Source organism: Dasypus novemcinctus, chromosome 3, assembly GCF_030445035.2.
Source record: "Dasypus novemcinctus isolate mDasNov1 chromosome 3, mDasNov1.1.hap2, whole genome shotgun sequence".
NCBI classification, from domain to species: domain Eukaryota; kingdom Metazoa; phylum Chordata; class Mammalia; order Cingulata; family Dasypodidae; genus Dasypus; species Dasypus novemcinctus.
The window spans coordinates 173,287,755-173,315,576 of NC_080675.1; the positions used below are offsets into that span (position 1 = coordinate 173,287,755).

General features: G+C 47.3%; 1 protein-coding gene across 5 annotated transcripts in view; it reads right to left on the minus strand.

Moving 5' to 3' along the window:
* Nucleotides 1–16,790, minus strand: part of CPEB1 (cytoplasmic polyadenylation element binding protein 1) — a 167,478-nt gene extending 150,688 nt beyond the window's left edge. For 2 of the 5 annotated variants that reach the window (XM_004472071.5, XM_058294736.2), the window contains exon 1: nt 16,583–16,789. The gene's annotated coding sequence lies outside the window, so the exon portion shown is untranslated. Of the gene's footprint in view, nt 1–16,582 lie in introns of all 5 variants that reach the window. The other 3 variants (XM_012530488.4, XM_058294735.2, XM_012530490.4) reach the window with 2 other exon arrangements.
* Between the last annotated feature and the right edge of the window lie 11,032 nt (nt 16,791–27,822).

Consider the following 27,822-nt stretch of genomic DNA (forward strand, 5'->3'; position numbering starts at 1 on the left):
AATAACAAGGAAAATATCAGAAAACATGCAAGCTCATACAAACAGGAATTAATAGTACAGGCAGGGGTAGGGGGACTGAGGAGTTAATGCATAACGGTAGAGGGTTTCTGTTCAGAGAGATGGGAAAGTTTTAGCAATGGAATGTGGTGAGGGCACCACAATACTATGAATGTGAATAATCCTGATGAATGGTATGCTTGGGAGCATTTGAAATGACAAAGTTTATGGTATGTATGTTTCCACAATTAAAAAAAAAAAAAGAGCAACTGAAGAGACAATGACAATTAAATGAAATAAATGATTCTTGACAGGATCTAACAAGGGAAGACAATATTGGACATTACTGAGATGTATGAAAAAACAAATATAGAACGTAACCTTTGTATTAATGTTAAATTTCTTGATCCTCATAACAGTATTTAAGATGATTAAGTGAATATCCTTGTTCTTAGAAAATATACACAACAGTATTAAGTGTTCAAGGAACATGAAGTATAAAACCTACACTCAAGTGTTCAAAAAATGGATTAATAGACAAATGTGTAGATAGAGTAATATAGCAAATGTGGCCAAATTTGGATCTGGGTAACTGAGGGGATAGGAGTATGTTGGAGCTCTCTGTACAGGCTTTGTATTGTTTTTTTAAACTGTCTTGTAAATCTGAAAGTATTTCAAAATAAAGTAAATACACACATACATACACATACTTCTTGATTTAAAAATTCTCCCAAATCACTGACTTCTTTCTTTTGCTCTACAACCAACATCTTGGAAAACAGGCTATCTTTACTTCTTTAACCCCTTGTTTGCCCTCTAACCTGCAATATTCCATCAGCGGTGTCTTCTTACCAAAAAAAAGACACTATACAACTGCTCCTAAATTAATGACTTCACGACTGCTAAAACCTAACCATTATGTTAAGTCTATCTTTCTTGGCATCTTTGGGTATGTGATTGTCAACTACTCTCCACTCAATTCATGGACCACTTGCTCCCTCCTTTATTTCTCTGGTTACTGTTTGGTTTCTATAAGGTACAATTATTGTCCAATATTCTTTTTTGCTCTGTAGACTCAGTATGGAAAAAGAAATACTACAATTTCTAGTATAGGCTTATGGGAGACATTGAGAGAATATTTAATTGACTACTCAAGGATACCCAGAACACATAACTTACTGTAATTGTAGCTCTTGTTACACTGTTTACCACTGTTAGCTTTATGAATGATTAGCTCTTACCTCGATAACTAAGATTCTTGAAGGCCTGCATCTCAGCATCACTCAGCATACATCTGCTACATTTGTGAGCACTCGACACAGACACAACATAAAAGGCAGATCCCTATCACACACCTTTCACAGATGATATTTTTACCACCTCAATAACAATCCCCATAAATGATGATGATTCCTTTCTTCAGTTTTTAAACAAGATCAATAGTCACTCAATAATTTTACCTCTTCTCACTGTCAAAGCTCTCAACCACTCAAAGTCATTTCCAGATTTGGGGTTAAAATTCATATCAGAGACCATTCCACATAAACAAAAAACAAAGAACCCATGAACAATGTAATTCTGAGTCTGGTGACACAAAGATTAAAATTATTAATTATATTGTCATATGCCAGGGGCCATTCTGGGGACTGAGGATAAATAAGATAGTCCCTGCTTCCAAGGCATTAACAGTCTAATAGGGAACACAAATTATAAGCTACATTCTAAGTCCAACAGTAAGTACATATAGAAACAACACAGTAGTGGGTAGGTGAAAGATTAAAAAGGTTTTGGCAAAAAGACATAATGGGGGTAGGGAGGGCACTCTAGGCAAAAGAAACAACATATACAAAAAGATCAATTCTTTTAGGCAACTAGAAGTACAGTATTTGTACAATATTATGTGCAAGAGGTACTCATCCTATGATCCAGGAATTGCACTCATGGTTCTATATCTAAGGGAAATGAGTGCATATGACCAGAAAAAAAATGTACAAGAATATTCACAACAGTTTTATTCATAGTCAAAATCTTAAAACCAAACCAATGGCCACTGTTTCAAGGGTCCCCAAGACCACCCCCAGGTTCAATGATTCACTAGGAGGAATCACAGGACTCAGCAAATTTGTACTCACAGCTAAGATTTATTACAGCTGTAAGATACAAAGCAAGATGAGCAAAGAGAAAACCTGTATAAAAGTGAGGTGCAAAGGAAACCAAGCACAAGCTTCCAAGGGTGTTCTCAGGAAATTAAACACAAGACATATTTTATTTCCCCAGCAATGAGCTGTGACAACACACTGGAAATGTTGCAACCAGGGAAGCACATTAAGAGACTAGGTTCCCAGAGCCTTTTCTGGGGCTGGCCACATTGGCATTTTAGTATGTCAGGCAGACATTGCATGACTCCAGAAGGAAAGCAGGTGTCCAGCAGAAATCACACTGTTGTACAGTTTAGGCATAGTAAGTCAGTCATCAGCCAAAATCCAAGTACTCAAAACACCAGCCAAGGTCAACCCTTTAAGCAGACCTTTTAAAGGCTCGCTATGTTAACTCTTTCTGGCACACTCATAAGCAGAAGAATGAATAAATAAGTTGTAGTATATTCACACCTGGTAGTACTACACAGTAATAATACTGGATTACACAAACAGTATCAATCACAGAAAGTTAGCTAAGTGTAAAAAGCCAGACCCAGAAGAGTACATACTACATGATTCCATTTATAAGCGGTTCAAGAACAGGCAAAACTAACTGATGATGGCAGAAATGAGAATAGCAGATAACTCGTGAGGGAATCTTAAGAGTGTTGAAATGTTCTGTTTTGATATGTGGTGGTTACGGAGGTAAGTAAATACATAAAAATTTACCATTCTATATATACTTACAATTAAAAGTCCTTGATGGATGGATGTCATCCCTCCATTAAAAAAAGTTCAAGGAGTAAACTAGTAGGTACCAAACTCAGCCTCTAAGATAAAGCCAGACTAAGAAGCATGGCCTTTACCCTGCAGTAGCAATTCTCAAAGTGGTCTGTGGACCCCTGTGGTACCCAAGACCCTTTTTCAGGGGTCCACAAGGTCAAAACTATTTTCATAATCCTAAGACATTACCTGCTTTTTTCCCCACTATGTTGGCGTTTGCACTGATGGTACAAAAGCAGTAGGGTAGGTAAAACTGCTGGGCACCTTCACAGGAATCAAGGCCATGCCATTAACCTGCATTTGTAGTCTTTTTGATCCTCAGGCTATGTATCCCTGGAAAAAGTCAGTTTTACTTAGGCATGTCCTTGAAGAAGCAGTGAAAATTTTATTAAATCTCAACCCTTGAGTACATGCCTTTAATATTCTGGGAGGTAAGCATAGAACATTTCTGTTGCATATCAAAATAGAACTGTCGCAAGGAAAACCCTGTACATGGATTAAGATGCAAGCAGAATAGTCCACTTTTTCCATGAAACTCCATTTTTGCTTGAAAGAATTGACAAACTATGGTTATTCAACTGGATATTTGGCAGATATTTTCCTGAGAATGAACAATGTAAGGCAACCACTTCAAGGAAAAAAATGACAATATTTATCGCCAATGATAAAATTTGTGCTTTGAACTGAAAATTAGAATTTTAGAAACTTTATCCATTGCCACGAGCTTGACAGCTTTCCTAGTACTTCAAAGACTTCTGATGAGACTGCTGGTTCTATTAACAAATGTGTCAACATCTGCAATATTCACAAAACTCAGTGAGCAAGTATTTGTTCAAATGACTAATATGTGATGTTACAAAATCAAGCATGGATAAAAGATCCATCCAAAGTGCAGTATATACCAATACATTTTAATGTAATATGAATTAAAATTTTAACACACCTGTATCATCTCAAATTATACATTATAACTAAATTTTAAGAAAACAAAGTACCACTTGTTGAGTTGTGGTCTAGTATCAAAGAATAACAGCCAAAACAATTATCTGAAAAGGTTATTAAAATATTCCTCTCAAGAACCAGCAAGATAGCAGCAGAGTAAGGAACCCCTAGATTTAGCTCCTGCTACAGGGCAGTCAGCAAACACCCAGAGCTCTCTGCATCTAGCTGAAACACCAGTTTGGGGGCTCCAGGAAGTCAGAAGAGTATCCTGCTACATCCTGGAAGGAATGGAAGGAGATTGCCCATCTGCAGAGAAGACTCATAAGTAGAATGCTCCACACCCCAGAGGCCAGGGCCCATCCTCCACTGGAGGCACGAGTCGCCTCCAGAGTTGCTCCATGGCTGGAATTGAAAGCTCCACTTCCCCAAAGCAGGGAAGGAAGAGACGCTGGGCACCAATTTGAGCTACTGGTGACTAAATTCAGTGGGCTAAAGTATAATCCAGAGAACAGCTAAAGTTTGAGCCTGTCCAAGTCAGAAAGAGGCCAGGAGCCGCCATCTGAACTCCATGCCTGGCATGAGGGCAATCACAGTGCTGGTAGGGACCAGCTTCTTTCCATTCAAATCAGATTGCAGCTCTAGCCTAGGGCTCAGACCCACCACCAGCAGGGAGGAAGCTGAGGGGACCAGCGCCAGCCTCTCCAGGAAATTACCAGCCAAGCCACAGAGGCCGGTGATTATCCTACTCTGGTGACACAAACCATCCCAGGAGCTATTCTGTGGCTGGAACTGGAAGCTGCACTTCCCAAAAACAAGGGAGGAGGAGACAGTTGGCTGCTGATTTCGGCTACTGATTGGTAGATTTAAGCAGCTAAGATATAACCCTGGGAATAGCTAGGGTGTAAATCTGCCCAAGTCAAAAAAAGAGACCTGTGGTCGCCATTTTAACTCCACTCCCAACCTAAGGGGAAGCGTGGCTGACTGAAAATCGCAGTGATGGTAGAAACTGGTTTCTTTCACCCAGATCGACCTACAGCCCTAGACTAGGCTCAGTCCTACCTCTGGCAGGGAGGAGGCTGGCGAGTCCTGCACCAGCCTATCCATATAACTGTAGGTAACTTTGGCTGGCACAGACTGAAAATCAAAAGTCTACCTGGGTAACTGTGGTCATCTTGGACCCACACTGCATAGATTGCTGCCCACACCTGTAGCTCCATCCCCACCCCAAATAGGGGAGAAAGAGGCATGAAGCTTCATTAATCTCTCTGGGCAACTAGTAGGCTTGTATCACGTGGATTATTCCACACAGCTGTGATTCTGTCCCTACCCCTGGCAAAGGAGAAAGTTGGAAGAAGCTTCATTGGTCCCTGGTACAACAAGAACAGATTGAGCCTCCACAGCTTACAGCACCAACTACATGCTGGCTCCTACTGCACAACCAGCAAGGGAGAAAGGGCAGGAAGCCCTCAACTAAAGAAAAAACTGCACCCAGAATAAATACTCGAATAAACCAAATGCCAAGACACCAACAAAAAATTACAATCCACACCAAGAAACAGGAAGCTATGGCCCAGTTAAAGGAACAAGATAAGCCTCCATATGACACAAAGAAGTTGAGACAACTAATCAATAGATGTTCAAACAAATCTCCTTAATAAATTCAATGAGATGGCTTAAGAGAGTAAGGATAAAGACAATACTAGACAAGCACAAAAAAAAATGGAAAGCATACATAGAAAAAGAGCAGATCTTATGGGAATGAAAGACGCAATCAATGAACTTTAAAAAACACCAGAATGATATAATAGATTTGAAGAGGTAGAAGGATGGGTAAAGTTGAAGAAATGGCCTCTGAAAGTGAACATACAAGAGAAGAGAAGAATGGAAAAAATTGAACAAGGTCTCAGGAAACTAAATGACAGCAAAAGGCATGCAAACATATTGTATCATGGGTGTCCAAGAAGGAGAAGAGAAAGGAAAAGGGGCAGAAAGAATATTTGAATAAATAATGGTAGAAAATTTCCCAACCCTATTGAAGGATATAGATATCCCTGTCCAAGAAGGACAACATACTCCCATCCAAAACAATTCAAATAGACCAACTCTAAGACACATATTCATGAGAATGTCAAAGGCCAAAGACAAAGAGAAAATTCTGAGAACAGGAAGAGAAAAGCAATGCATAACATATAAGGGATATTCAATAAGATTGAGTGCTGACTTCTCGCCAGAAACCATGGAGGCAAGAAGACAGTGGTCTGATATATTTAAGATACTACATGAGTAAAACTTCCAGCCAAGAATCCTACATCCAGCAAGACTGTCTTTAAAAAAAGGAGAGTGAAATTAGAATATTCACGGATAAACAGAAACTGAGAGAATTTCTAAGCAAGAGACCAGATTTTCAGGAAATACTAAAGGGTGTGCTAGAGCCTGAAAAGACAGAAGAGAGAGGCCTGGAAGAGAGTCTAGAAATGAAGATTATATTAATAAAACTGAAAGTGTCAAAAGAGTGGTGAAAATAAAATATGACAGATAAAACTCAAATAGGAATAAACTAAACAAATGATATAAGGCACTTGTATTCAGAAAACTGCAACTCAATGTTAAAAGAAATTTTAAAAGGCCTAAATAACTGGAAGACCATTCCATGCTCATGGACTAGAAGACTAAATATCATTAAGATGTCAATTCTACTCAAATTGATACACAGATTCAATGCAATCCCAATAAAAATTCCACCAGCATTAAAAAAAAAAAAAAAAAAAGGAAAACATGATCATCAAATTTATTTGGAAGGGTAAGGGGTCCTGAATAGCCAGAAACATAAAAAGGAAAAGCGAACCCTCGTCTTCAGACTTTAAATCATATTACCTAGCTAGACTGGTAAAAACAGAATGGTACTGGCCTAAAGACAGACACAAAGACCAATGGAAGCAAATTTATGGTTCAGAAACAGTCCCTCACATGTACGGTCAAGTGATTTTTGACTAGCCTCTCAAACCCACATAGCTCAGGCAGAACAATCCATTCAACAAATGGTGCTGAAAGAACTGGATATTCATAGTCAAAAGAAGGAAAGAGGACCCCCTATCTTACACCTTATCCAAAAATTAACTCAAAATGGATCAAAAACCTAAAAATAAAAGAACCATAAAACAGCATGGAAATGTAGAGTGGATGGTAACATAGTAATAGCTAGTTTATAAATGGGGATGTGAGTGGAAATGGTAGCTTAGGTATGTAAATGCCAACTGACAGGATGCTAGAGAATAATCTAGGAACTGAATAGCACAGTAAATCAAGAGGTGGATGAGAACTGTGGTTGATGGTACAGATTCAAGACTCCTTTTGTGAGCTAGAGAAAATGTACCTCACTACTGCAGAGTGTTGGGAATGCAGAGAAGTATGGGAAAAATAAAACTCAAGTGATCTGTGGTTAACAGTAATATAATATTCTTGCATCTATGCAATAGATGTACTGTGTTGATAATGAGACAGTATGGAAAATGTGAGCTAGAAGTATACTATGGTCATGGTAACAATCAGATGATATTGTCTTATCTGCAGCAAATGGTCCACCACAGTGTGGTGTGTTGATAGAGGGGAGGGGTTTTTGGGAATTCTGCACATGTGCCTGATTGTTTTATAAGTTTACAACTTTTGTCATAAAAAATATATTTAAAAAATAATAATGGGGTGGGTTGTGGGAAAAACACACCTAATGTCAGGTAAGGACTATGATTAGGAGCAAGATTTTGACAATATTCTTTCACAATTTCTTTTAAAATTTATTTTCTCTCCGTTCCTCCCTGTTGTCTGCTGTGTCCATTCACTGTGTGTTCTTCTGCATCCACTTGCATTATCCGGTGCCACGGGGAAATTACATCTCTTTTTTGTCATGTTATCTTGCTGCATCAGCTCTCCGTGTGTGCAGTGCCACTCCTGGGTGGGCTGTGCTTTTTTCACATGGGGTGGCTCTCCTTACGGAGTGCACTCCTTGTGCGAGGGGCACCCCTACAAAGGGGCGTCCCTGCGTGGCACAGCATTCCTTGCGTGTGTGGCAGCACTGTGCGTGGGCCAGCTTACCATGTGGGTCAGGAGAACTCTGGACCCTCCATAGAGTAGACACTCTATCCATTGAGCCATATCCACTTCCCTCTTTCACAATTTTTTAAAAAAGTCTCACGACAATGCAAAGTATTGGTGGAGGGTTGATGTATGGGACCCCTGTATGATATTATGCATTTGCTTTGTAAGTTCACAACTTTTAATAGACACTTAATTGTTTATGTATGTTCATATATAAATAATATAAAGATAAAAATAGGGTTGGTTGGGGGAAAAATACCTTGGTCAGGAGTAATATTTTGACAATGCTCTTTAATCATTAGTTAAAAAGGTTTAACAACAGTTCAAGATACTGGTGGTAGGGTGAGTTATGAGAGTCCTTTATGATGTGAACTTAGAAAACAAACATAAATAACTATTATATACTTATTTATGTATATTCATGTATGAGTGATATACTTCAATAAATTAATTTTTAAAAAATTCCTCTTTTACAACTATTTTATCTATGGGAGGCTGGAATTTCTTCAACCAAAATAACACTGATTAAATACAAAAGCAAATAGGAAAATCCAGCTCTTCTACTGAGCCAGATACTAGGGAGATTTGCAAAAATGTAAACAAATACCACTCCTCTAATTCTTTTGTTTTGGAAAACATAATTTTTCACAATGTGTTAGCATTTAACAGCGTTGCTATTTTAAATGAATAAATTTAATTCCTCTTTCCAATTTTAATAAAAATATTGAAAGATATGATCCACATAACAAAAGCTCAAGGTCCCCAATGAATTATTAAGAGTGTAAAGGATTCCCAAGACCAAAATGTCTGAGAACCACTGCCCCATGGAGAAGGTGAGCAGATTTACAATTTTCAAAAATCTTATAGGAACACCCAAGCAGGAATGAAAACATCTTGAAAGGCTCAAGAAATGTCCATAGATTTTAAAAGGTCATGTTAAACTTGGTAACAAGTTTCAGAAGAGCTTGGGTAGAAAGGGAGAGGAGTATCTGATGCCAGACATCAAGGAATTAGATAAATAAGGGGGAGGCAGTGGAGCCGGGGCTTTATTCTTACCTAAGCTTATGGGGAAGCTAAAGAAAGACACTGAGAGTGGCTACTGGAGGGGAGAGTGGGACTAAGGATAGGTCTAAACATGAAGAGAACTAATCACGTTTACAGAGGTGAAAGTTGTCGCAGGGATAATTGACCAAGAGGATATGAGAAAAGATGAGTTCCAAAGCACAAACTTCTCTTTGGATAGGGAGAAAGACACTTCTTCAGTAATAGGAGAAAAAGGATAGTGAAGGACAATAAGTCCAATTGTGGAAGGCAAGAATAGGGCCTATAATGAAGACCAATGGTTTCCAGAGCCTTCAGTCTCTTTTGTTCTTCACAAGAATGAGACTATCATTCTCACCTAACAAAAAAGATAAAGACATGCTTAGAGAAATGGAAAATTTTGCTCAAAGGCACTCTATAGACACTAGAGTTCAAATAAGGATCCCCAATGCCAAATTCCCTGTTCCTTCTGCATTAAGACTGAGAAACTCTAAATGGAGACCAGGTCAGGCAACTGCTCTGAGACAAATCTGAAGATGTGAGGGAAGCCTCTCACAAGGGCAGGGAAAGGCTATTGTCTCAGTGCTTCATGTGAAAATTCAGAGGCCTGAGCATTAAGAGATCCTCCCAATCTCAAGAAGGGCATTATGAGCAAAAAAGCAGCAGCAGGGTAATAGAGATGGCACCTCCTCCTGTCCAGCAGAACTAACTCAACCTCTATGAGTCAAAAAATCCAAGGGAAATTTCAGTTTCACCTTAAAATTCCTGTATTTAATCAAGTCAACACCTCACCATTCATTCCGATGTGGGGTATAAGGAGAAAGGATGTAGAAAAAGGTCCTCTCATCCAGTGCTCACCACACAGCTTAGGAGATAAAACCATCAAGTAAAACCCAAGAAACAGAGGTCAGAGAAATACATCTGGGAATCAGTGAGTCCACTTGTGTGGCTGAAATCCAAAGAATGGCAGTGTGAATAGGCAGGAATAACTGAAGAGAAAGGGAGAAAGAGCAGTTTGAAATACTCCTCCAGGAGGGACCTGAACTAATGGTAACAATGGGAATGAAAAAGGAATGAATGGATACAAAGGCCAAGGGAGACATGGAATTAGGGTCATGAAAGGCTTTATAAGGGAAACTGGGAAGAGGTTTCCAGAAGGGAACTAGGAGTATGTATTTCCCTAGCATCCTATACTGGAGCTTCTAGTGATTAAAATACACACACATACCCTACACACACACACACCCTACACACACACCCAAACAGTTCTTGTCCCCAAGAGACAATATAGTTGGAAAAAATCAAGACTAATTGGGTGAAAAGGATCAAATTAGATTAGCCCTGGGAGGTGAGGAGAGGGAGGTTTTGCTTTTAGACCTGATGGGTTTAATATGCGTCAGATAAATATAATCATTCAGTGGGACAATCAGACCCACCGTACGTCTTGAGAACAATCAGGGCTAAAGAGTTCAACCTAAAACTTGATACTATAGGAATACATGGGTCCTTTATACAAAAACAAGGGATGATCCAACACACTAAACCATGGGGAATGTGGCATTCAGGGGGAGAAAGAAGCTTGCAAGGGCCAGGACAAGAAAAGAGGAGACAGGAGAAAGAAAAAAATAGGGTATAATAAAGTCTTTTTTTAATTCAAACTATTTCAAATTCAAAAAGTAAAATAACAGAAAAAGGTAGTTAAAATTATAGAAGCATTACTCCTAAAAAGTTCTGCCCAGGCACTGTAATCTCATCTAATTTCAACAACTCACTCAGTTGTTCAAGTGTTCAGAAAGATACACAGATGAACACAGATTTAGTTAAATGACATAATCAAGGTCTCCTTATTAATGAAGACTGGAGAGAAAAAATGCTTAATCATATTCTTATCTCACAAAACAAACCCCGTATTTTTTACCTTTAGCATTAATATAGTGCCTTCTTTGCTTCTGCTACAAAAACATTACAATATTGTTGTTGACTATAGTCTATACATTACATTATTTATATTTTCCCCATGTCTCACCACATTAGCACCTGGTAGTTCAGGGGTTCTGAACAAGGGATCCACGAGCTTCAATTAAAATTCAAAAAACCATTCTTGTAGGGCCATGTTGGAGCAGGTACGATATATTTATTAAATAATACACAGTATACTGTAGACTTTGTAAGGAGTCCGTAGTTTTCACCTGACTGGCAAAGGGGTCCATGGAACAAAAAAGGTTAAGAATCTCCGCTGTAGCAGAACACTCCTTTATTCACATTAACCACAATCATAGTCTTATGAACAAAATGAAGTAAAATCTCATTTAAGTAAAGTGAGATAATGAGAGACTAACAGAGCAGAGGTTAAGGTGTATTAATTCTAGAAATTACACCAGAATGGGACAGAGGAGACCTGAGTTCCTATTCTGACTCGATGACCCACCCACTACATATAAACTCACAACAATGGCATTTCATTTTAAACTTAATTCTCCAATTCCATGAAAGGAAAGAATTGGACATCATAACCTGGATTTAGTGACAACTCTTGAGTTATACCTGGAAGATAGGTCTCCTAACACCTTTTGAACTTTAAAACAATTCAAAGATTACAGCTCAAAATAAATGTCCCAGGAGAAAAGAAACAGGCAACTCAGGAGACAGAGGATTCAGGGGATACAGTCAGAGCCCAGGAGTACAAAATCAGAAGGCAGAGAGAAAACAGGTGTTAAATTGTAAAAGATTAAGTGTTCTGTCAAAAGACACAAAAAAGCACCACCTGCTCTTCCAGGCAACTGCTCTTCTCTAACTGAGGAGAGCTACTCCCAAGTCTTTAGCAAAGGAGAATAGAGACAATTGTGCTAAACCCACTGGGGTGGTACAGCATATACATCAGCATAATATGCTAAAGAAACCAGTAACACTATTAGTCAAGTTATTCCCAGAATCACCAGCTACAGGCAACTGTGACCCAATTTTAGCACACAAAATCAATCTTTAGACTTGCCCTCTGGGAATTCTCCAATTACCTCAAGGGAAGTCACCACAAAAACACCTTAAAAACCAAAACAAAAAGAGTGTTAACTTACTATATTCTAAAAGGCCTGCTCCAACCAAACAGGAATACAAAAAAAAAAGTAAAATTCAAAGGTTATCCATGCCTAAACTTTCTTCTGAACTATTGAAAGCAAAGTTCAATCCCATTTAGTCAGAGACTTTTCCTTATGCCTGTGTTATTTTAAAACACTCACATATCAAGGAAATAAAACAACCCTAACAGGAGTCTTTCTAAATTCCAAATAACAAAACTCACTGGTACTTAACTATCTACAGTGTGAATTTTATACTCTGAAATTTGGATATGACTTTTTATGGAAAGTCAAATAGCTTTCCTATGAAAAATGTGAAATATTATGTCATGTACCTTTTAGATAATCTGTTCAGCCAGTTTACTAAAATTGTGAAATGTCCTTTCTGGGGCCTCCTAACTTGAACATAAACTTTCATTTAGAATCTGTGCTTAAGCAAGACTTCCAACTCAAACAGGTTTAACTAAAAACAAGCTGCAACAATAGCAGGGAAAAAAAATAAAGAGCATTTCCACAGCTGCAATGTGGGAGGGGAAGGGAGGCAACATCAGTAGTATCCATAAGGCCTGACAAACACTGCAAGGTCTATCTAGTGCTTCTCAGTTTTAATTCAAACTACAGATAAAAGCAAATCCTTTATGTAACCTCCTCCATCCCAAACTAGAGATCCAATCCGCTTCCCAGCCCCTCGGGGGGCTGTCTGGCAAGTTCTCCCCAGAGTCAGTACAGCTTAGATACTGTCTAGGAAAAGCACATTTGCAGAACAGGATGGGATTACCACAACTCTTCCCACAGCAGAGAAAATAACTTGCTATATGATCCCCTGATTCTTTTATTGCCACAACCACCAGCAACTAAAGATAACAGCCTAAATATTAGTATCTGGTTTTGGTGTGCATTTTTGTCCCAAGTTTTAAGCCAGAAATATAAACCCACTAATTAATTTGTCCTTTAAACAAACACTTAAAATTTTAGGGAATGCTCCTTTAAAAGAACCTTGAAACCAATGAATGAGAAAGCATGTACAGATAATAACCTATCATAAACACTAGCAGAAAGATACTTTATTCACCTCCCCACCCCCTCTAAAAAAAATCTACAAGCATTGAGTTCATAATTGAATGCAAGGCTGGTGAAGGTTGCTAAAGGAGCAGATGAAAGTATTATTTTTGAGTTGTCATCTTTCAAAAACCTTCTCAGACCACAGGCAAGAGCTATCTAGCTTGTATTTGAGTCTGTATTCTCAGAGGGAAAAAATTACTTTTGGCAAAGGCTCTGAATAAGCTCTTCGCTGGTTTTAATTATTTGGAAGTAAGATAGAAATAAATGTACACACCCTTTACACCTGCTAGTGTAGGTATGCACACTGCTGAGATTCTAAATTTTGCCTGGAATAAAACTTGCTCCTGGGGCAGAGCTGCTTTATTCCCTGGGTACTTATCCCAGATTTACCATGTACTGCTAAAACACTTTTTATTCTTCCTGAAAAATCTAAGAGGCAGTATTATGGGGAATTTTAGTTATGGGAGGAAAGGCAAGACTTAATAAGCTCCACTCTACTTCTGTAGGTCCTAAATATAATTCCAAATGTGCCTGTCTTAGAAGGAAAAGGTTACTTAAATTTTAACTGTCTGTTCTTTTGTGCAGAGGGTTGAGAGGGTCATCCCCATGGTAGGAGGAGCCTGCTTTCTCCAGACCACGAGTTCTCTCAGGATCAGCTAACTGTTCTGACACACAGCATGGAATGATAAGACACAGCACATTCCTCCTGCCATCAACACTGATGCACTAATGCTCAGAAGCAAGACCCACACCGACTTTCACAGCAACTCGAGATTCCCTCCAATCCAGTTAAGGTTCACTTTGCCTACAAATGTGATCGGCCTACAGACGACTAAGTTTTTGATACAACACACACCACTGATAATACCCTCACATATAAGGAACAGGTTGAGCTCTGGCACCAGAAAGACCTAGGTTCACATCCTAGTTCCATAACTTAATACCCATGCAATTTGATTTCTGAGCCTTTTCATATGAAAAATGGTGTGTGTGTGTGTGTGTCTAACAGGGATGCTCTAAGACATCTTAAACTGGCCCACAGGTTGAATCCAATCTCCAGAGGCATATTATATTTCATCAATACAGTGTTTAAAAATTTTTAATTGCTACATTTAAATCAGAGGATTCATCAAAATAGAGATTGACAGCTTAAACTAGGAAAGAAGTTAAATATCCATCAACTTTGGGCCCACACTTTTGCCTGGCAACAATTTGCTAGTAGCTGTTCCCTGTAGAGGAAGGGGTTTTTTTGTTTGTTTTTAATAGAGGAGGGGTTCTTAACCAGGGGTCCATGGAAAGATTTCAGGGGGTCCATGAGCTTGAACTGAAAGGAAAAAAAAAAAAAAAAAAAAAACAACTATATTTTCTCTGACCTCTAACTGAAATCTAGCATTTCCTTCACTTATCAATGTATGCAATAAATAAATTACAGCACTACTCACTTCACCTGATTGGCAAAGTGGTCGTTGGAATAAAAAAAGTTAAGAACACCTGCTTTAGAGAAACATACTTTGTCCAAAAGTCACTTACTCTTCCTTCCTTCCCCCCCTTTCTTTAGGCCCTTTTTTTTTTTTTTCTAACCTCAGGTCCCTAGAGAGATTTTGGTTTGCAATGTGTTTTGAGGATTAAAAACAATATTTACACTCTGGTACCCAGTGGCAATATTTATTAAGACAGATATTTATGATTAGCTTACTTGGTAACACCTTTGGTGATGAGTGTTGCATCTTACTATTCCTATCATCTTCCTCCATTTTCTGCCTCATGGATACCAGTCTATATACCACATGACCAAAAAAAAAAAAACCCACAACGAAATCACAAAACCACTCCTATATCAAGTGCCTATGGCCCAATCCAAACTGCAAATGTCTATATATATCAGCTCACAGCCTCCTGTTTGCAGGAGAGACTGGCACAAATTGGCCAAGGAGATGTTTATAAGAAAACACTTGGGAGGGGGAAAGGCAAGAATTTTTATATTTCAAAGGTGACTTACACAGAGTCGTCAACTTTTAAACCCTATTTCTATAAACTGAGCATTCACTGCCAGGCCACTCAAGTTTAAATCACTGTGACAAAAGAAAATAAAAAATAAAAACTCTACAGCAACGTGCTCGGGGAATGCCATGCAGCTCAGAGAAAGCTCAATAAGGAAAGACAAAAGATCAGTGGTGGGGCCGGCACACTACCGTCCTTAGGGGCTTTCAACCGCCGAGAGCCCTGCTGAGCTCCAGCAGCAGAAGTTCCACTCCTTTTCCATCTACCATAAAAACAAACCGGGAAAACAATTGCCAACTTCGAGTTTCCAAGGTTTTGTTCTGCCTATTTTTATTTTTAACCCAGCATGTGTCCCTAGGCTCAAAGAGAACCTGAGCCTAAGGATGCAAACTATCCTCAGTGGACACTCGCAGGTGGCGCATCTCAGCGATGTCACCTGAGGGGCAGACCAGAGGCAGGAGGTACACCTGCGCCTTCCAGAGAGCCTACTCCAACGCACTCGCCCCTCGCTGCAGCAAATGACGCACACAGGAGTTTACTCAGGTGCCAGAAGAGCGAGTGAGGAGGTAGAGCCGTAGCCAGGGAGACCAAAGGAAGCCGTTGCCAGAGAAATGCAACGTGAATCGGGGACGAGACTGCTGGTTGGGGCGAGGCGAGGAGGAACGTTCCCGAGACCTGGCAGCGGGCAACCCCGCATTCTAAGACCTATTCTAGTATCTTCTGTGCTTCACGCTCTTCCACAAGAGTCATCCTAGCAGAGAGGACGGCGCAAAGGCCTTCAAGAGCACTGCCACCAAGATGTGCAACGCGTCCACGCCAGGCTGCATCCGGGAGCCTAGGCGCCCGCCTGCTCGTCCTCTGCTCCCCGGGGTGGCCTTGGGCCACCCGACACCCACGGCCCCTTGCAAGGACTAAGGCCTTCCCTGAGCCCTCTGGGAATGAGGCAAGGAAGTCAGGGCGGATGGGGCCCGCAAAGAATACTCACAAGGGAGGAAAACGCCCCGGGAGTGACACCGAGTGAGACGACCGAGGAGGAGCAGCCTTCCCTGGTCTTGGTTGCCATGCGTCTCTCGACCCGGGCCAGGCCCGGGCCTTCCCAACCAGCTGGTCGACCAGCCCGCCCGCCGCCCCGCCAGCACCGACGCTAGAGCTGGGGTCCTGCACTGCCACCCACCCGGGCACCCGTCAAGACCAGGCTGAGGCGAGAACGCCCGGACGCCAGAGCCCGGGGCCACATGCCCGGCTCGGCGACAGCAGAGGCCGGCGCGGCCTAGCGTGCGCCACCTCCGCGGCCTGCACGTCCCTCGCCCACAGCCCCGAGACCAACCTCGCAGCCACCAACCTCGCAGCCACCAGCCCCGCGGCCCCCTGGTCGCCGCCTGCACGGTCTTGCCCCGCGCACGGCCGAGTCGCACCCGCCCAATCACCCCCACGCCCCGCGCGCGACCCTACCTCGGAGCCCCCGGAACGCGGGCGGCCGCCGCAATCGAACGTGTGAAGCCACGTGACCTCCTCGGCCTGGGGAAGCGAGCGCGCGACGGCACGAGGGCCCTGATCCCTCCGCCTTAAAGGGGCCGCGGCCGCTGCCGTCGCGGCGCGCCCTCTAGGCCCGTCGGCCCGGCGCGGAGTCTTCGCCACCGGCAGCCCCGCCCGGGCTGCCTGCCCCCCTCCCCCCCGCCTCTCCCCGAGAGCGGACTAGACGCGCCGAAGAAACCAGCGCCGGCGGCTTCGGGTTTCACGTGCGACGGCCGCAAGTGGAGGACGTGCTCCGAGCCCGGGCGCCTTCTCTTCCTGTCAGCTCCCGTCTGACCCGCCACTCGAAGCCACAGCGAGGACGCGGCGCGGCTGGGCGGCCCCACCGGCCCACCCCGGCGCGCCGCGGCGCCTTTAAGCCCAAAGGCCCTGAGTCACGAGGAGGCTCCCTGCCCCCCTCGCCACACACCCCTTCACGAGGCCCCACGCCCGCGGGCACGTGACCCGCGCCCCGCCCGGGACCCGCGCGCTCGGGGGCGGCCGCGGTTGGGGGGGGGGGGCCCGGGAGGCCGGCCGAGGCTGCGCGCGGACCGTTAGCTGCCGCCGCCCGGGCGCCGCCCCGGCCCGCCCCGCTCCGCTCCTGAGGCGGCGGCTCTTACCAGCGGGAACGCCATGGAGCCGGCGGGGCCCTGCGGGCCGGGCGGACCGGCCGGCGGGCGCGGCGGGAGGCGCGCGGGCACGTGGGCAGAGGCCGTGCAGCGAGCTGCGCGCGGCGTTGCACCCGGGGCCACTTATGAAGCCCGCGGGGCCGCCCCCGGCCCGACGCCGAGCACCTGTGCCGGCCCCGCCCGGCCGGCCCCGCCCCTGGCGGCGGGCAACGCGGAGGGCTCGCCCCCTCCCCCGCCTCGGCCCCCGGCCCGGGCTCGGCCCCCCCTCGCCTCAGCCGCCGCCTCCGACCCCCCCCCCAACTCGGACCTCCCCACACCGGCTTGGAACCCCTCCCCCGCCTCGGAACCCCCGCCCCGGGCTCGGACCCCCTCCCCCGCCTCGGATCCCCACCCCCAACTCGGACCCCCCCACGCCGGCTCGGAACCCCTCCCCCGCCTCGGGCCACCCCAGTCCCCGGCTCGGCCGCCAGCTCCGCTGCGCCCTCCCCCGCCGCCGCCATCGGCCACTGCAGCCCCCAGCCCGCCCTGGCGGCCCCCGGCCCTCGCCTCGGCATTCCAGGCACCGCGTGGCCTCGGTCAAGACCCCTGCCCTCTCCCCCTGTCCTCGGTTTCCCACTTGACAAAACCGGGCGCGAATTCCAAGCCCCTGGCACATGGCAGGGGCGTGCTCGGTCGGCAAGGCCCTGCGCCCACGCCCCTCCTCCCCCAGGGAGCCCGCCGAGCCGAGGGCCAACCTGCATGCGCCTGCGCCCACCTTCCTCCCTGGCCTCCAGCAGGCGCGCTGGCATTAGACCGACGGCTCCATGTGCTGGAAAGGGGGCCGCAGGCGCCCGGGGATTCTAGAAAGTTCCCAGACACGCCAGGGATCCTCTTTGGCCCTCAGCTCTCTGGGAAAACCGCTCCCAACGCGGTCGTGCGGATCGACCGCAGAGCTGCGACGGGAAAGAAGCACTGGCAGGGGACAAGGGGTGGAGGGGCACGGGCCGGTCGAGGAGAGCCGCCCCCCTCCAGAAAAGTAGGGGGCGGGAGAGACCACAGAGGGCCGGGCTGTTGTCAGCAAGGCGGCATGGCGGCCCCAGGCGGGCACCGAAGAGGCGAGGGCATTCCAGGCGGGAGCCGGGGGCTGAGCAGAGCGACTCCGTGTACCAGAACAGAGGATAATGCGTGCCCAGCGGAGAGGAGCCTGCGGCCGCTTTGTGAATGGCCTTTATTTTGCAGGCGACTCCCAAAGATTGTAAACAAGAGAATGACAGTATCAGATATTTTCTAAGATATTCCCAGCGGCTAGATAGAGGACGGACAGAAAAACAAAGGGAGAGGGGGGACAAGGGGATGTGGGGGAGAAAAAATCACCCTTTATTGAGCACTAAGTGTTTTATACATGTTATCTCCTCAGCAGCGTCGCCTTTATTAAGCTCTCACGCTGCTCAAGGCTTCTCCTGGCAGTTGGGGGAGACAGGTGGTCTGGGTCTCACCGCTAAGGGGAGGGCGGAGTCATTGCAGGTTCTTCTCTGGGGCAATGAAAGGCCAGAAAGTGCACGGACCCGCCTAGCGTCTCAGGAGGATTAATGGGGGGAAGGCGGGAGGGGGAGAACAGATGCTGGAGTAACAGTCCACAGAGGGACTGCGTGCAGCGAGAGCTGGCCAATCTGCAGCCACCAGTCGTGCTCAGGCAGAGCTTCCTGGAGTTGCTGCGATTACAGGCAGCAGGTGATGGCTGCAGGGGCAGAAGAGGACGGGGCCCTGGCATCCTCCAGACTCCAGCTGCTCCACCCTCCCTTCCCCTTCCGAGGAGTTCCTTAGCCATCCACCCTCCCTCCTCAAGATGACCCATTCCAGCCTCCTCAGGGAAGCTCACCCCATGGCTTAGCTGCAAGGGACCCTCCCTCCCGGAGCCTTCTTTCCAGGGAAGTCACCCATCCCAGTCTCACCCTGGCCCACAAGCAGCCCAGGCCAGCGGCTAGGAGGTGCTGTATCTTGCTTGTCCTCTCAAGGGATGCCACACCCGGATGCCCACAGCACAGGAGCTAAGCAGAGAGTGGGGGAGAGCACCAAGAGGACATCTAGAAAGGCGGCTAGCTGATGGGCACCATTCATGCGTGTAGGAATGAGGTCCCAGCACAGCCAGTTCTTTCAAGAAAACTTGAAATACAGGTTTTTCTTTTTTCAATATGACATCGTCCTGTTTTTAAATTTGGTCACCAATTCAAATTAACAGGGCCAAGCTCAGCATGTCCAGGGTCCCCATGCAGCTCACTGGCTCCCCTTTCGCTTCCCTGGCTCCGAAGCTGGGCATAAAAAGAATCTGAAACCTGGAACAGTGCCCAAGGGAACAAGTGTCTGAGAGCTCTTTCATATTTCAAAATTCCTAGCCATAGGAAGATAAAGGCATCTTTCAGGTGACTTGGAACAAAAATTACTGCCAAAAATCTCTCTTCCTAAACTTTCTGTTGCAGCTAACTTTCACTGAGCACTTCCTATGTGTTTGGAACAGTTTTAAGTGCTTCACCTGTGTTAACTCATTTTACAAATAAGGAAACTGAAGCTGGGAGAAGTTAAGTAACTTGCCCAAGAATGCCCAGCTAATGGTGGCAGAACTAGGAGTAAGTTCCAGGCAGTCTTCTGCTTCTAGAGCCGGGTTCTTAACAAAGATCCGTGAGCTTGAATTGAAATTCTTGTGGGAACGCGTTGGTGTGGATGTGATATATTTGTTAAATAATGCACAGTATAGGGAAGTGGATGTGGTTCAAGCGTTGGGCAACCGCCTATCACAGGAAGGTCTCGGGTTCAGTTTTCGGTGCCTCCTAAAGAAGACGAGCAAGACAGCAGGCTGGCACAGTGAGCTGAGGCAAGGAGATGATACAACAAGCAGGAGCATATGTGGCTCCAGCCATTGGTTGCCTCCCTCCCACATGGGAGGTCCCGGATTCAGTTCCCAGTGCCTCCTAAAAAGAAGACAAGCACACAATGAATAGACACAGAGAGCAGGCAGCAAACGCAAATGAGGCGGGAGAGAACTAAATGAAAATAAATCTTAAAAAAAAGTACAGTGTAGTGTGTGGACTAGTAAAGGGTCCGTGGAACAAAAAAAGGTTAAGAACCCCAGCTCTAGATCCTGCTCTCTAAAACTGATGAAAACAATACCACCGGCAGGCTTATGTCTGAACTTCTGTGAGACTGATCCCAGGGGTCACTGCAGATGAAGCAGGAAGGGGCGGTGGAGTCCAAATAGAGCCATGGCCTCAGAGGCCGGTGAGTCCCTGCTCCCTGCCCAGAGGTGACACAGGCACAACAGGACCTCCAACTGGAAGGGGCCCACAATCCGGAGGGCAGGGTGTGGAGAGGAACAGAGGTGGAGACATGAAATGACTGGAGCAGGTCCCCACAGCTGCTCAGGGGCAGAAGTGGCAGGAACACACGGGCAGCATTATCCATTCTCCCAGTCGACAAACAGCCTTTGAGCCCAGCTATGCCTGGCACCATCCCTACAGGCAAGCCCAGACGTATAATACGGGTTTTAAGTGTAACTGTAATCAGTTGGAATGAGTCTGAAAGACATGTAGTAGGTGCTTAGGTGTTCGGAACTTCCACAGCTGGCAGAGAGCTGCAAGGAGACAGGAGAGTGCTGGGAGAAAATGCCCCAGTTGCAAAAGATCCAGAGGGGGACTCACTTAGGAACTCAGGACGGCAAGGTCAAGTGGGAACACAGTCTCTGCTCAAGTTTTGCCAGGCATTGTGCAGAAGAAATCGTGTTCTTTTAAATCTTTTTTTCTTTTTCTTTGAAGGGAGATAAAAGAGAGTAGATCAGCCCCACTTTCAATCGTACACCAACTCACAAGCATCGTAACTCACAAGTCTTTAAAGTGAGTTAAAGACAAAAAATGTGAAAAGCATTACTTGGAAATTGTTAAAGAAGAAAATGTAGATTATTTTTGTTATCTTGGGAGGGATGCGTTTTATCAATAAGAAGCACAGGCTATAAAGGAAGACTAAAAAATTTGACCACATTAGAATGAAAATCTTTAGTTTATCAAAAGACACTACTTAAAACTAGAAAAGACAGTTCATAGACTGGGAAAAAGTTATTCACAATATATCTATCTACAAAGGACTGGCTTCCAGAATATATAAGAACTTCTGCAAATCAATGAGAAAAAAAGGCAATCACAAAGAAAAATGGGCAGAAAATGGGAACAGGCATTTTACAAGAGCAGAAAAGTCAACTGGCCGATAAATATGTTAATAGATGCTCACCCTCACTAATAACCAGGGATTTGCAAATAAAACCACCATAGGGTACCACTTCCTATCAGATGGGCAAAAATGAAAAAAATCTCATTATCCCAAAAGCAAGAATCACTGGCAGGGAGAGTATAAACCAGTTCAGCTACTTTAGGCTTTGCTTTTATTTCTGGCATTTTTTTAAACTGAAGGGTAGCACGCAGTGAAGGGCATAGAGTGCATGGATCACAGGTGTACAGCTCAATGATTTTGTACATATATATATCCAGGAAACCACCACCTGCATCAAGACGTGGAATTTTCCAGAACCCCATAGAATTCCATCATGCCCATTCCCACTCTATAGCTCCCTCTTCAAGTTACCCACAATTCTCACTGCTGTCATCATGGATTCTTTTCAATTGTTCTGGAGCATCATATAAGTGCCCAGGTTCCTTCACTCCACTTAGCACTGTGAGATACATCCTTGTTGTTGTATGTAGCAGTAGTGCTTTCCTTTTTACTGCTAAGTAGTGTTGCATGTGGATACACCATGACTTGTTCATTGTTCTCCTGTTGATTGGCATTTTAATTGTTTCTTCTCCAGTTTGGGGACTCTTATGAGGAAAGCTTCTATGAACATTCTTGTCGTGAAGCACAGTCGTGAAGCACAGATATTCTGTGACCCAGCAATTCCACTCCTAGGTAAACGTGTTGGAGGAACTCTCGGATGCTTAAACGAGGCATCAGTAAAATTGCCCATAGCTGTGCTGTTCATAATTGGAAAAATAAAATAAAATAAAGAAAACAAGCTTACATGCCTACCGATAGGAGAGTGGATCAATAAATTGTGGCACAATCATACAATGGGATACTACATATAAATAAAAGAAAATGAAGCTAAGCAGGTCTACATGGACGACTCGAACAATACTGAGTTTAAAAAAGCAAGATGTAGAAGAATATATATACTGTCTTTTTTTTTAAGATTTATTTTTTATATATTTCTCTCCCCCACTCCATTCCCCCTATTGTCTGCTCTCTGTGTCCATTCTCCGTGTGTTCTTCTGTGTATGCTTGTGTTTTCATTAGGTGGCTCCGGGAACCGATCCTGGGATCTTCTGGAATGGGAGAGAGGCAATTACTCTCTTGCACCACCTCAGCGCCCCTGTTTTGCTACATCTTCTTATTTTCTCTCCTCTGTGTCTCTTCTTGTGTCATCTTGCTGCACCAGCTCTGCATGTCAGCTGGCGCTCTTGTGCGGCACGGCTTTCCCACGCAGTGCGACATTCCCAAGCAGGGCAGCACTCCTGCGCGGGGCTGCATTCCCGAGCTGGCTGGCACTCGCGTGGGTCAGCTCGCCATGTGGGCCAGCTTGCCCTCACCAGGAGGCCCTGGGGATCAAACCCTGGACCTCCTATATGGTAGACGGGAGCCCAATTAATTGAGCCACATCCATTTTTCTAAGATGTCGTTTATATAAAATTTTAAATCATGCAGTACAGCAGAGCAGATGCAGCTCAGTGGCTGAACACCTGCTTTGCCTGTACAAGGTCCTGGGTTCAATCCCTGGTACCTCCTGAAAACAAAACAAAATATGCAATATACTACAATTATGAAATGCAGGAAACATCAATTGCATTGGTAAGTCCTTTAGTTCTTCAGCTGAGCGATCAGTACAACAGTAGTTATTTTATTCTTTAAACCAAAATATATCAAAATAGTTTTTTACAGCATGGCAGGATGGGTAATGAAAGGCAGCAGTGGACTGGGAAATGTTTCACAGTTGGCCAGGGGAGGGGAGTGATCTGCTGTGTTTGCTCATTTCCGTGGTATAGATACTCCTACCTGGCTGATTTCAACCTACCAAAGTGAATCAACTGGCCTGCACAATTCCCAGAAGAGTACCAGTAAGTCCTCGTGAGCCAGTTCTGGCATACCCTTCCGCACTGAGCGTGGGACCAGAGAGTGTGGGGACAGGTGCCCTCTGAGGACAAGCCCGTGGCTAGGTAGAATCTAAGTTCCTAGGAGGGGGGTCGAGGGCTGGATTTATTAGTTATTCATTGCTGATAAGTTACCCTAAAAATAAGTAGCTTGAAACACCCAATATTTAAAATCTTGCCCAGTTTCTGACAATCAGGAATCCAAGAACAGCTGAGCTGGGGTGGTTCTGGCTCAGGCTCTCTCCTGAGGCTGCAGGCAAGCTGTCAGCTAGAGCCGCACTCATGAAGCCTCTCCCGGGGCTGGAAGATCCACTTCAAGCTCGCTCACGCGATTGCTCGCAAAAGGCCCCTGTTCCTGGTCACGCAGACCTCTCCACAGGACTGCTCGAGACATGGCAGGTGGCCAGAGATAGAGGTGCGGTGTCCTTGCTAACCTCACCTTGGAAGTGACAGTACCATCACTTCTGCTGTATCCTATTGGTCACACACACTGTTTTAGCCTCTTGGCTGCTAAAAGAAATACCATGCGATGAGTTGGCTTAAAGAATGGGGCTTTATTGGCTAGGAGAAGTCCAAAATCAAGGCCTCGTTAAGGCGATGCTTTCTACCATGGGACTGTTTCGTTCGGGGGCTGCCAGCATCCTCTGTCCTTGGTTTTCCTTGTCCCATGGCAATGCACATGGCGGGTTCTTCTCCCTTCTCTTCTGTGTTCCACTGATTTTCAACTTCTGGCTGCTCCCTGCGGCTTTCTCTTCATATGTCTGCGTTTCATTCTGCTCTTGCAGGACTCCAGTAGATTAAGACCCATCCTGATTCATTTGGGCCACACCTTAACTGAAGTGACCTCATTAAAAGGTCCTCCTTATGCTGGCTTCACACCCACAGGAATGAATTAAGTTCAAGACCATGTTTTTCCGGGGTGCATAGCTCCAAGTCACCACACGCGCCGACCCTGATACCATGGGGGCGGGGATTACACCAGCACGTGCACACTGGGAGGGGGGCTCCTTGGGGCCATCGTGGAAACTGGCTGCCCCACGATCAGATGAGTGCCAAGTGTCCTGAAGTGCCGGCAAAGGGGTTAGTGGGCGTCCCGAGTCCCAGCACAGGGAGAGACCTGGGAATCGGAGAGCCCGTCCCCTTCGTGCTGCAGCTAAGGAAAGTGAGGAGGTTGGAGATTTACTCAAGAGTATGCAGTTCGTGGTTGGCAGAAGGGTCAGGACCTCACGGCCTCCATCTTGCTCTCGTCCCCGTGGGAAGCAGCGTGCCTCATCCTTTCCCAACCCCCCTTCTACCTGCCGGGATCCTGGCCCATCCAGGACTAAATCAAGGCCACCTTGCCTGAGCTCTTTCTTCCCCAGGGCTGTTCCCTCGCTCTCTCTCCCGTCAAAATAGGAAGACAACCCTGCTTTTTTCACCCCCCTTCTCTGCCCCAAGGGTTGGTGGGAACACATCCCTGGAAGCACGTCCCTGTCCTGACATCGGCAGACCCCAGTCTGTGCTGCCCTCCCCGGACCCCCAGCCCCTTGGAGAATGGGGTGGAGCCAGTTCAGAGCTCCGAGGTCTCTGATGCCCCAAACCCGATGGGCCCTGAGGGAGGCTCCCGGCGGGCGGCCGCGCTGTTTCTTGGTCCTGATGCTGTCACAGGGGTGGGTTTGTTCTATGGACCCTCGTCCAGGTTGTACACCTGGGATCTGTACAGTTTTCTGTATGTATATTGTGGTTAAGTTTAAACGTTTAAAAAACAGTCCCAGGGACAGGGACATAATGCACAGAAGGGAAGCATGCTTTCTAAACTTGCCAACCTCTGTTCTCCAGGCGCCCCTGGGAAGCTGGGGCTCTCTCCATGCAGGAGGAATTTGGGGGTGGGAGATCTGAAAAGGGTTGGGGTTGGAGGCTCACTGGCACCAGGATAGGAAGTGATCAGTGAGATATTCAGGGGTGCCAGATTCCCCCAGCCTTGCTCGCCCTCGTCAGCAGAGTCCCAGGCCCAGCTGTGAGGCCCCGGTGGCACTGATGCATCCCCTGCAATAAGGGGACAGTGAGTATGGGGGTTCCCAACAGGCAGGGGCAAACTATGCAGCCTTACGTTTTTCTTTTGGTAGACGGGTCATTGGTGTGGGGGACAGCAGGAGGGACAAAGGGGTCAAACCAGCAGCTCCCAGAGGGGGCACGCGGCTTCTTTTCCTTCGGGGATGGTCCACGTCCCCGTGTTCCCCACGCCCCATGCGGGCACCAGGGCACAGTCCTTCTCTTGACCCCGGAGACAAAACTGGCCAGGCAGCGATGGAAGGAGGGGCCAGCTCACCTCCCGCGGCCCCAGCCTGGGAGCGCAGCGTCTACGCTCCTCCGCCCGCACCCCTCCCAGCTCTCCCAGCCCGCCCCACAGCCAGCTGCAGGCTGGTAAAAGGGACCGGAACCGCCGGGCCCCAGCGCTGCTTCCACAGTCCACCCTCCACCCCTGGTGGGTCACCGGCCCGTAGCTTTGTCGCCAGTGCCCAGCACATGGCACGGCTCAGTAAACGCCTGAGGAAGGAAGGCGGGGCCACGGGCAGGGCTTTTTTTTCTGCCATGTGGAGCCATCGTAGAAGTGGGAGGGAGGGAGAGCAACACGAATGTGCCTGGGAGTTGGGGAAGAGATCCGGGGAGAAGATCCCAGCTCTCCAGGGGCCGGACCTCTGGTGGGCCCCAATTCTATTATTTTCCCTCTTCTTTCCCAGCCAGGCCAGGGAGTGTCACCCAACACCCACCCCCTTGACCTGCGGGTTGTGCCGTTGTGGGGGGGCCTCACAGTGTCCCTCAGATCATGCCCATGTGGCCACCGGCCGGTTGGATGGCTGGGGGTCCGGGCCTGGGCACGGGGTCCTTGTTGGGGCCTCCTTAGTGACCCTAGTTGGATCTGCACCCCACCCCACCCGGGTCACCGGGCCACCCCGCCACTGTTGCTAGCCAGTTGCCACGGCCTGGCCAGAAACTGAAGCCAGTCTCTTCCCTGGTTGCCAGGGCACTTTGGCGCCATCCCTGGACTGGCTCCTGCTCACAGGTGCTCCCCGGGCTCACTGCCTCTGCCCTCTCGAGGCCTGTGGTCCCCAGGGGTGCTCTGCCCCCCCTAGCGGGGTTGCTCCACTTCCACCTTCCCCCACTCTCCCATTGCCCCGGGCCCCAGAAGGCCCTACAAGCGCTGCCCCCTCTGCTGTGCGGTCCAGGCCCCACCTGGACCCCCCAGCCCTGGGCCGGCCCCTGGCCTCCCCATCAGCGCGGCTCACAGGAAGCACCTTCTCCTCTGGCCAAGATCCGGGAACCGGGGGCTGGGTGCCCAAGGCACAGAGTTACCATCGCGGCAAAGGCTCAGTCAGGGACAAAACACGGGCGACGACGTGGCTGGGAACAGAGGGTGCCTGGGTGGAAGCGGGGCTCCTCGTCTCCTGCCTATGGGATCTTCCACGCGTGTGTGCCGTGGGCCTCAGCCCTGTGGAGGCTGGCTCAGGGGGGCGACGTGGCAGGCTTCCCCCTTCTTCTCTGAGGTTCTGTCCCCCCAGGTCGGAAGAGAACGGGCCCCTCTGCCTTCCTCCTGGGCCGGATCGCTGCACCCGTGCGCCCCTCCTGCGCCAAGGCAGCCGGTGCCTGGGCCTTCTCCAGGCCAGCCAGGAGTCGTCGTCCCCCTCCTCACACCCCACTCTTTCTGCCTCCCGTCCCTCCCGAGACAAGCCAGGAACCCCGCGCCTGTGAGAGGCTGTTGTCGCCAGCCTCACAGCCCGGGACACGGCCCAAGCGCCCAGCGCAAGGCTGCGGCCAGGCCCCGGCTCTCCGCTCCTCACTCAGGGGAGTGGGTCCCGGTGGGAATCTGGACTGTGGCAGCTCTGAGGACGAGCCCGCTGCTCTCCTGGTTCCTGCGGGACCCCTCTGGGGCCCGCACTGCGGGGGGACGGCTGACAGGGACTTCTCTGAATGCCCTGGTCCTCATGTCTTGGAAAATAGCTGCCCCCCACCCCCCAGTGCCGTGGGCCGAGTCAGACTCAGAAGTGAGGACGAGTCCCCGTTCAAGCAGTCCCTGAGGGTGGACCAGTTCCATTTCAGAGCTTGCAGTGACAGTAACAGAGATTCCAGGGGCCCTTGGGAGCCCTGAGGGCCTCAGGAAGCAGCAGCCCCAGCTGCTGACGGGGTCCCCGAGCCCAGCCCCCGGAGCCGGAGGCGGGGGAGGCCCGGGCACGGCCTTTGCTCTCCCTCCCCGGGAGGCGGAGGCCCACACCGGCCTCGCCGTCTTACCCCGAAGCACTAGGGCAGGGTGCTGCCGCCAGGGCTGCGGGGAGGCGGGGCAGGGTGCTGCCGCCAGGGCTGCGGGGGGGCGGGGCAGGGTGCTGCCGCCAGGGCTGCGGGGGGGCGGGGC